The 9962-nt window shown below is 38.2% G+C and overlaps 1 non-coding gene across 1 annotated transcript; it reads right to left on the bottom strand.

Annotated features, from left to right (window-relative positions):
* Positions 1-6206: 6206 nt before the first annotated feature.
* LOC147915861 (U6 spliceosomal RNA) lies at positions 6207-6313 on the bottom strand. Its single transcript, XR_015553871.1, has one exon. It is a non-coding gene; the product is annotated as a U6 spliceosomal RNA (small nuclear RNA).
* Between the last annotated feature and the right edge of the window lie 3649 nt (positions 6314-9962).

Below are 9962 nucleotides of genomic sequence, written 5' to 3'. Positions count from 1 at the left end.
GTGCTCCATAAACTTCAGCCCAGAAGGGAGGTGTTTGATAAATCAAAAGCAGTTATCATCTCCCATTGACTAGAGAGCATATTATGAATATAAAGCAAAAGTTTTCCATCGTGCTACAGTTTTTTACAAGGCAGACTGAATCTCAGATATGTCTTGAGTAAAGATAGAAAATGCAATTTATCAAAATACTGATTTTTCTGAGGACCCAGTCTTCTGATTCTCCAAGACTCAGAAACACATTTTTTAAAAAAAGGTTATGTGTATATGTATGCATGTGTATGTATGCATGTATAAAAGACATGGCAAATTCAGAATTCCTCACAACTTTAAGAAGATATTCTGAGTCATATTTCTGACAGCTTTCATGGTTAAAATGGTTTTTGTGAATGTCCCTGAGCTGTGTGGCTGCCTGTCACATTCAATCATGGTCGTTCTTACCAAGTTTCACAGTGAATAGTAATGAGAAATTTTACAAGAAAGAAGAAAAAGAGAGGGAAGGAAGGAAGAGAGAGAAAGAGAGTGAGAAAGAGATCCATTGCCCATTGTTACCGTAAGTGAAAAGAAAGAGAAACTGTAGGTGAGGATAGCCTTTCTGGGACGTTGCTGCATATAAACAGTACCCCCAAATGTCAGCAGCTCCCTTTGGGCACATATCCTTCCCTCTGGTTCCCGCTAGCTGAGCTGGAGCTCGGCACCAGGAAAGTCCCGGCAGAGGAAGGGCGAGAAGCATGTGTGCAGCAGCTTTTCCATTTCTGCTCTTGGGCCGTTTTTCCACCTTGTCGTTTGCCCTGAATCAGAACAACAAGGTGAAGAGGGCAGAGGGAGATAGCACCAGCCCCTTTCCCCACTGTGACCTGATCACACAGTAGCCAAGCCTTTGCCGAGGAGTCCATGAAACCAAGGCGCGGCCATTCAAGACAGGCTCGTTTCAAAATCCTGGTTTGGTTTTGCTCCATGAATGTTGGACTGTCCCAAAAGGAAGAGTTTGGAGCGCTTGTTGAGCAAACTTCCAGGCAGCCGCAGAGGCGCTGGGTTCTCTAAGGTACACTCACAGCCTGCCCTCACTGACACTGCCTCCGCATGTCTTGACTCTCCGTCTCATTAGCCACTGCCCGTGACGCAGACGTCGTTTTTCTTTTACTCATCAGCACCCAAATCCATGGCGTTGTGATGGGTTAGCAGCTTTTCCTATTAATAAGAAGCTGATCGGCCCTGTGGTTGCGGAAGCAAAATGAATCGTGGTTAGAACATATCTGTGTCCCTCCTGCCTTGGTATGATGCCATCATTTAAACCATCTACGTATAGAAGAATCTCTCCCATTTGTAAAACCCTTAAGAGAAAAACTGAGTTTGAAACTTTCCTTAATTATGCCAGTGTTTAACAATAAACTTCATAGTATGGAAATCTCAGCTCACTGTCCAGTATATTCATTGACTTATCTTTTTACATCAAGAGAAAATATGATTAAACTTTCTTTAATTAAACTCTCTTTAGTAATGCCAAGGCTTAACAAAAAACGTATATAATCTAAAAATCTAGAATCACTACTCAATGTATTTACTGATTATGTTTTTAAGGATTAAAAGATATAAGCAGAGAATAATGTTGTTAGAGTTAACATTACTTTCTGCACATGTCTGAGGTTGCTGCTCATAGGTCAATAGGAATCCTCTATTTTAAAGTATTGCCACTGTGTGGGGTGAGTGGGAGAACAGACGCTCTCCCTCACTCCTGTTATTTCCTTCCATTTGCAGAGAGCCCCCTTCCCGTCCCACTGCTGGCCTCTCTGCCCCTTTGCTCATCTGTCCCAGAAGAGGAGGTGAACTATGGGGAAGATTGTTTGCTAAAGTTGTCAAAATAATCCTCCCTCCCCAGGCCTTTACAATATGACTTAGCCACTTCTCCCACCAAGAAGTGGCATTAATTTCTCCACCCCTTTCTCCATAAGCTGGCCTTATGCTTTGCTTTCACCAACAGAAAGCAGTGCAAGCAATGGGTTGTGGCTTCTGAACTTCTCAGCCTGGAGTGGCCTTGCGGCTTCTGCTCTAGTCCCCTTGTCTGCTGCCACTGTGTAAAGAAGCCCAGACTAGACTTAATGATGAGAGAACACATGAGAGAAAGGCCCAACCAACAGCCCAAACCAACCACCAGATGTGTAAGAGAGCTGACCTTAGACCATCCAGCCCCAGTCAAGCTGCAGATGACTGCAGCTACATGTGTGACCCAGACAAGACCAGCAGAAGGACCTCCCACTGGGTCCACTGCAAATTGATGACCCACAGTATTTTTTTTATTGAGGTGTAATTTACATATAACATTGTATATGTTTAAGGTTTACAACCTGTTGATTTGATACATTTATATATGGCAATATGATTACCACCATAGCTTAAGCTAACACCTCTATCATATCACATAATTATCAGTTCTGTTTTGTGGTGAGAACATTTAAGATTGAATCTCCTAGCAATTTTGAAGTATATAATAGAGTATTATTGACTATAATCACTATGCTGTGCATTAGCTCTCCAGAACTTATTCATCTTCTAGTTGCAAGTTTGTACCCTTAAACAACATCTCCCCAATTCTCCTCCCCCCTAGCCCCCGGTAACCACCATTCTACTCTCTGTTTCTGTGAGTTCAGCTTTTTGAGATCCCACATACAAGTGATATATGATATTTGTCTTTCTCTGTCTGGTTTGTTTCACTAAGCATAATACCCTCAAGTCCACCCATATTGTTGCAAATGGCAGAATTTCCTTCTTTCTCATGGCTGAATATTATTTCATTGTGTGGAGATATATATATATATATATATATATATACATGATATATATATATATGAACTATATATATATGCATATCACAACTTCTTTATCCATTCATCCATTGATGGACGCTTAGGTTGTTTCCATATCTTGGCTATTGTGAATAATGCTGCAGTAAACACGGGAGTGCAGATATCTTTTCAATATCCTGTTGTCACTTCCTGTGGATATATATCCAGAAGTGAGATTGCTGGATCATATAGTAGTTGTATTTTTAATTTTTTGAGGAACCTCCACACTGTTTTCCATAGTGGTTGTACCAATTTACATTCCCACCAACAGTGTACAAGGGTTCCCTTTTCTCCACATCCTCACCAACACTTGTTATCTCTTGCCTTCTTGATGATAGTCATTCTAACTGAAGTCATATCTTATTGTCGTTTTGATTTGTATTTCCCTGATTATTAACGATGTTGAGCATTTTTTCATGTACCTGTGGGCCATTTGGTTATCTTCTTTGGAAAAATGTCTATTCAGTTCCTCTGCCCATCTTTAGTCAGTTTGGTTTGGTTTTTTGTTGTTGTTGTTATTAAGTTGTATGAGTTCTTTATATATTTTGGATATTAACCTCTTATCTGATATATGATTTGCAAATATTTTCTCCCGTTCCATAGGTTGCCTTTTCATTTCGTTGATTGTTTCTTTTGCTGTGCAGAAGATTTTTAGTTTGATGTAGTCCCACTTGTTGCTTTTTGCTTTTGTTGCTTGAGCTTTCGGTGTCATATCCAAAAAATCATTGCCAAGACCAATGTTAAGGAGCTTCTTCCCTATGTTTTCTTCTAGGAGTTTTACAGTATCAGATCTTATGTTTAAGTTTTTAATCCATTTCAAGTTAATTTTTGTGAGTGGTGTAAGATAGAGATCCAATTTCATTTTTCTGTATGTGGTTTCCCAGTTTTTCCATCACCATATGTTGAAGAGAATATCCTTTCCCCATTGAGTGTTCTTGGCTCCTTTGTCAATTATTAGTTGACAATATATGCAGGGGGTTATTTCTGGGCTTTCTATCTATTCCATTGGCCTATGTGTCTCTTTTTATGCCACTACCATACTGTTTTAATTACTACAACTTTGTAGTACAGTTTGAAATCAGGAGGCATAATTCCTCTGACTTTGGTCTTCTTTCTCAGAATTGCTCTGGCTATTTGGGGTCTATTGTGGTTCCATATAAATTTTAGGATTGTTTTTCCTATTTCTGTGGAAAATGCCATTGGAATTTTGATAGAGATTACATTGAATCTATAGATGGCTTTAGATAGTATGGACATTTTAGTAATATTAATTCTTCTTATCCATGAGCATGAGATAGCTTTATATGTGTGTCTTCAATTTCTTTCATCCAAGTGTTGCAGTTTTCATTGTACAGATCTTTTACTTCCTTGGTTAAATTTCTTCCTAAGTATTTTATTGTTTTTGATGCTGTTGTGAATGGGGTAGTTTTCTTTATTTCTTTTTCAGATATTTTGTTGTTAGTGTATAGAAACACAACGATTTTTGTGTGTTGATTTTATATCCCACAACTTCATTGAATTCATTGATTAGTTTTTTTGCTGAGTCTTTAGGATTTTCTATATATAAGATCATATCGTCTGTAAATAATGACAGTTTTACTTTTTCCTTTCCAATTTGGATGCCTTTTATTTCTATGCCTTGCCTAATTACCCTAGCCAAGACTTCCAATACTATTTTAAATGGGAGTGGTCAGAGCGGGCTCCCTGGTGTTGTTCCTAATCTTAGAGGAAAGGTTTTCAATCTTTCCTCGAGTATTATGTTAGCACTGGGTTTGTTGTAGATGGCCTTTATTATGTTGAGGTATGTTCCTTCTATATCCAATTTGTTGAGGGTTTTATCATGAAAGGATGTTGTATTTTGTCAAATGCTTTTTCTGCATTTATTGAGATGGTCATATGATTTTTATCTTTCATTCTATTAGTGTGGTGTATCACATTTATTGATTTGCATATGTTGAACCATCCTTGCATCCCAGGGATAAATCCCACTTGGTCATGGTGTCTGATCCTTTTAACATGTTGTTGAATTCAGTTTCGTAATATTTTGTTGAGAACTTTTGCATTTATATTCATTATGGATATTGTTCTATAGTTTTCTCTTCTTGTAGTATCCTTGTCTGAACTTTGGTATCAGAGTAATGCTGGGCTCATAAAATGAAGAAGATTGAAACTGTTCCCTCCTCTTCAATTTTTTGGAAGAGTTTGAGAAAGATTGGTGTTAATTCTTCTTTCAACGTTTGGTAGGATTCACCAGTGAAGCCATCTGTTCTTGGGCTTTTCTGGGTTGGAAAGTTTTTGATTACTGATTTAATCTCCTTACTAATTATTGGCCTGTTAAAATTTTCTATTTCTTCCTGATTCAGTCTTGGTAGGTTGTATGTTTCTAAGAATTTGTCCATTTCTTCTAGCTTATCCAATTTGTGGTCTATAATTGCTCATAGTAGTGTCTTATGATCCTTTTTATTTCTGTAATATCATTTGTAATGTCTCCTCTTTCATTTCTATTTTATTTGAGTCTTCTTTCTTTTTTTCTTAATTAGTAAAGCTAAAGTTTTATCAGTTTTGTTTATCTTTTCAAAAAACCAGTTCTTACCTTCACTGATCTTTTTTATCATTTTTCTGGTCTGTATGTCATTTATTTCTGCACTAATCTTTGTTATTTCTTTCCTTCTGCTAACTTTGGTCTTAGTTTGTTCCTCTTTTTCTAATTCCTTGAGGTGTACAGTCAGGTTGCTTATTTGAGATCTTTCTATTTTCTTAATATATTCATTTATCACTATAAACTTCCCTCTCAGAACTGCTTTTGAAGCATCCCATAGGTTTCGGTGTGCTGTGTTTCCATTTTCACTTGTTTTGAGATATTTTTTGATTTCTCTTTTTATTTCTTCTTTGATTCATTGATTGTTCAGGAGTGTGTTGTTTAGTTTCCACATGCTTGTAAAGTTTTCATCTTTCCTCTTGGTGTTTATTTCTAGTTATACCATTGTGGTTGGAAAAGATAAGTGTGGGTATGATTTCAGTCCTCTTAAATTTGCTAAGACTTGCTTTGTGGCCTATCATATGATCTATCCTGGAGAATGTTTTGTGTGCAATTGAGAAGAATGTGTATTCTGCTGCTGACAGATGGAATGTTCTATAAATGTATATTAAATATATGGTTCAAGTGCAACATTTCTTTGTTGATTTTCTGTCCGGATGATCTATCCATTACTGAAAGTGGGGTATTGAAGTTCCCTATGGTTATTGTATCATTGTCTATTTCTCTCTTCAGATCTGTTACTGTTTGCTTAATATATTTAGGTACTCCAATGTTGGGTGCATATATGTATTTACAATTGTTATTTTTTCTTGAGGAATTGACCTCTTAAAAATATGGAACACTTCATGAATTTGCATGTCATCGTTGCTCAGGGGCTGTGCTAATCTTCTCTGTATTGTTCCAATTTCAGTATATGTGTTGCCAAAGCAAGCATGACCCACAGTGTTGTGAACAGATAAAATTGTTGTTGTTTTAAGCCACTAAGTTTTCAGGTGGTTTTTAAACAGTGGTGGATAATTGATAAAGACTTAATCTGATTGATAAGTCTAGAAAGAGAGACTGAGGATGCTGGCACAACCTCTTCCTCTCATTCTCCTTTTGGGAGGAAGTAGCCTGCTGAGAATCCATGTTCTGTTTTTGTCATCTAGGACATAAATCTCACAAGGTTGAAATGCACTGATATATATTTTTCCAAATGCTAAAGAGCCAGGAGTTAAAGTCAATATTTGGCTAAAATCAAGGCCAAAACCAAATATTGCCATGAGAAAAAGAACTAGAAATCAAGATTAAATCTGAAAAATAATAAAAAATTTAGAATTACTATAATAATTTTAACCGTCACAAATTCAAAGTTGATTAGTGAAATTAAAATGTGTTTTAAATATTTTTTCCAACAATGTATTCCATTTTCTTTTCTCTTTACATTCCTTATTATGTCAAAATTGAAAGTAATTTATCAAGATTTTGAATTTTTGCCTCCTCATGAAATTTGAAGGTGGCAAAAATGATAATTTAATTCATCTTCACAATATGTAAAAAATTCCCAAATAATACTTTTTATTGAAAACACATAGTATCTTTGTATGGAATTTGGCCTTGACACTTTTCTGTTACTCATTTTTATGTGAATTTAGTTGTCCTGATTATTAAAAGGATATTTTGTTCTAACAACAACTGCTGTTTCTGTGTAATGCTAAAAAAAAATTTTTTAAGATGATTTCCCTGAGTTTTTCTTGCTCTATCTGTCTGCCCCACTTTTACCTGCACCTTCATCTGTGTTGTTCCTTCCTGTCAATTTTGATTCAGCTCTTACCATTTTGCCTGAGTGTGGAGCCCTGTGGAAGGTGGGAAGGTGGCGGTGCTAAGGCTGTCAGCCTGGTTCCTGCAGGCCCCTTACCTCACCTGCTAATTAGGGGACAAACCCCCCTCATTTCTGCGGTTGCTTGTACACTGGCCCACTGCACCTCCCTGTGAGTATCTGGTGGCTGTTTTGGAGTCTTCTATTGTTGGGTTATCGGTCATCCCGTGGCTTCCCGCTGCTTCTTCCTGAACAGATGCTGATAATGCGCAGGTCCTTGTGGCTTTTGCTGGTTTGTATTATGAGGTTCAGTGGATGCCTTGTCACCTAGCTTTGTTGTAAATGTTGTTCGTTGATTTTTTTAAATTTCACTGTCTTTTTCTATGTGGGGATTCAGGAAGATCCAAAAGCTATGCCACTTCCACCACAGCCATCTTCCTAACATTTGATAAGAAGAGTTTTACCTGAGTTCAATCTTGACTGCTTGCCTGTAATTTGAAAGTGAATATCCAGATATTTATTCAGATCAGTGATAAATCCAATGACATCTCTGTTCACATCTCTTATTTGCATTACAGTCGCTGTTATGCTGACTAGCTGTGATGGTCACCTCTGACATCAGATGATCTTTGACCACGCACGAATTTTGGGATATGAGAAATGATGTGAAATACACATCTGTCATGTGGACCTTTTGGCAGAATTCCAGGACCAAGACCAAACTTGGGCACATCCTTTACATCAGCTGTGTATGTGCGATCTGGCTTCCCTGCCACCTGGTGGGTAAATTGGATTCTGGGTTTCAGTATTAGGAAGCCCACCTGCACATAGATAGAAACCATGTCCTCCAGCTCAGCCCTTACCAGTTAAGAAAAAGTGTAAATTTTAGCTCTAAATATCAACCAACTCCTTTATATCACTTTTTGATTACTTCAGAACTTGGACAGGGAGAATTTTGCTCTTTATTATTTGAAAAATAAATGAGGAGTAAAATATTGGAGAGCACCTTAACACATGGAGGTTGAGGCATCTGGCGGGGCCAGGAGGGTAACTTAAGCTTTGGTGGCTCTTGCTAAGTGTTATGGGTTGAATTGTGCCCCCCGATCAAGGTATGTTAAAGTCCTAACACTCAGTACCTCAGATTGTAACCTTATTTGGAGATAATATTGTTTCAGATGTAATTAGTTAAGAGGAAATCATACTGGAATTGGGTGGAGCCCTACTCCAATGTGACTGAGGTCCTTATGAGAATATGGCCGTGAAGACGGAGTCAGAGAGAGAGCGCCATGTGCCTACGAAGGCAGAAATTGGAGTTACGTAGCTGCAAGCCAAGGAACACCAAAGTCTGCCCACAGACCACCAAAACAGGATTGCCTTACAGGTTTCAGAGAGAGTGCAGCCATATTGACACCTTGATTTCAGACTTCTGGCTTCTAGAACTGTGAGATAATAAATTTCTGTTGTTTTTTTATTCACTCTGAGCTAACATCTGTTGCAAATCTTCCTCCTTTTTTTGCTTGAGGAACATTAGTCCTGAGCTAACATCTGTGCCAATCTTCCTCTATTTTGTATGTGGGATGCTGCCACAGCATGGTTGATGAGTGGTGTAGGTCCACGCCTGGGATCCAAACCCATGATCCTGGGCCACTGAAGTGGAGCATGCCAAACTTAACCCTATGCCACGGGGCCAGCCCCAAAGTTCTGCTGTTTTAAGTCACCCAGTTTGTGGCATTTTGTTACAACCACCCTGGGGAACTAATATACTAAGTAAAGTCTGTGGGGGCTTCTTACCTTCATGGTCTGTAGCATGTATTGGGCAGTGCAGCTGGGTTTGCAGTCATAGAGTTAGCCTTTAACTGGGGCAGCCTGGACAAGGGACTATGAAACTTAGGCCACATGAAATTTTTACCTGGCTGGTCACTGCAGCTTATGGCATTTATATCCACAGGTCAGTGGTTATTTTCATACAAGAGTGTGGCTCTTTTTTAACATAGTCTAGAAGAATGTGAGCAAAGGTTTGGGCCTCAGATCCCCAAAAAGACACAATATAAAGAATCTCAATGACTCTATGGCGCACGTAGGACTCAACATCCAATAATTTGGAAGCAGCTAATGTCGACTAACGTCTCTCTGCAGAAAATCTCGCTTTTGCCTTTAATTGAATGTTTGCTTTAGCCACGCCAGCTAAGATAAAGCTCTGCTTAGGCAGTTCAATGACAAATTACTACAGTCTGATATTTGCAACAGAGTATATGCTAAGTAATACTATGTAAGCAAGTATGAGGACAATGTTGCAGAAATATAAATTAAAAACAAAATCTTCTGCCAATCAAGGAGAATTCTGCACAAAAGAAGAGAAAAAAAACATAGTTTTATTACTGAATAAGCATTAAACCAGAATGTGATGTACATCACAGGCAATCCACTAAGAGATTGCAGCAACAGAAAGAAATCTCACCCTTTTGCATAGCCAGGCTGATACAGCCCGTTCCATCCATGTTCTCAAGATAAACAGTAACTAGTCCTCAAATAAGAGGACTTGATAGCACCATTTATCACACAGAATTCATTCTAAATTCATCTGGTAATTGAGGTGACCATCTGCATTAGCTAATTGGCTTTATCCGAAGGAAAAACAAACTTCTCATATCTTTATGGCAGGAGGTCATCTTGTAATTTGGAGCAAGGTGCCCACTCAAGTTAGGCTTCTACTTTCCCATGGAAACTGGAAGATAGGGGTATTGTCTGTCATGACGTTTGCTTTTCAAAGAGATTGCTTCTCCAT

The sequence above is a fragment of the Ceratotherium simum genome, chromosome 12 (genome assembly GCF_057802395.1).
Source record: "Ceratotherium simum simum isolate JZ-2026a chromosome 12, ASM5780239v1, whole genome shotgun sequence".
Lineage (NCBI taxonomy): Eukaryota > Metazoa > Chordata > Mammalia > Perissodactyla > Rhinocerotidae > Ceratotherium > Ceratotherium simum.
This window is presented reverse-complemented; position numbering and strand designations above follow the sequence as displayed.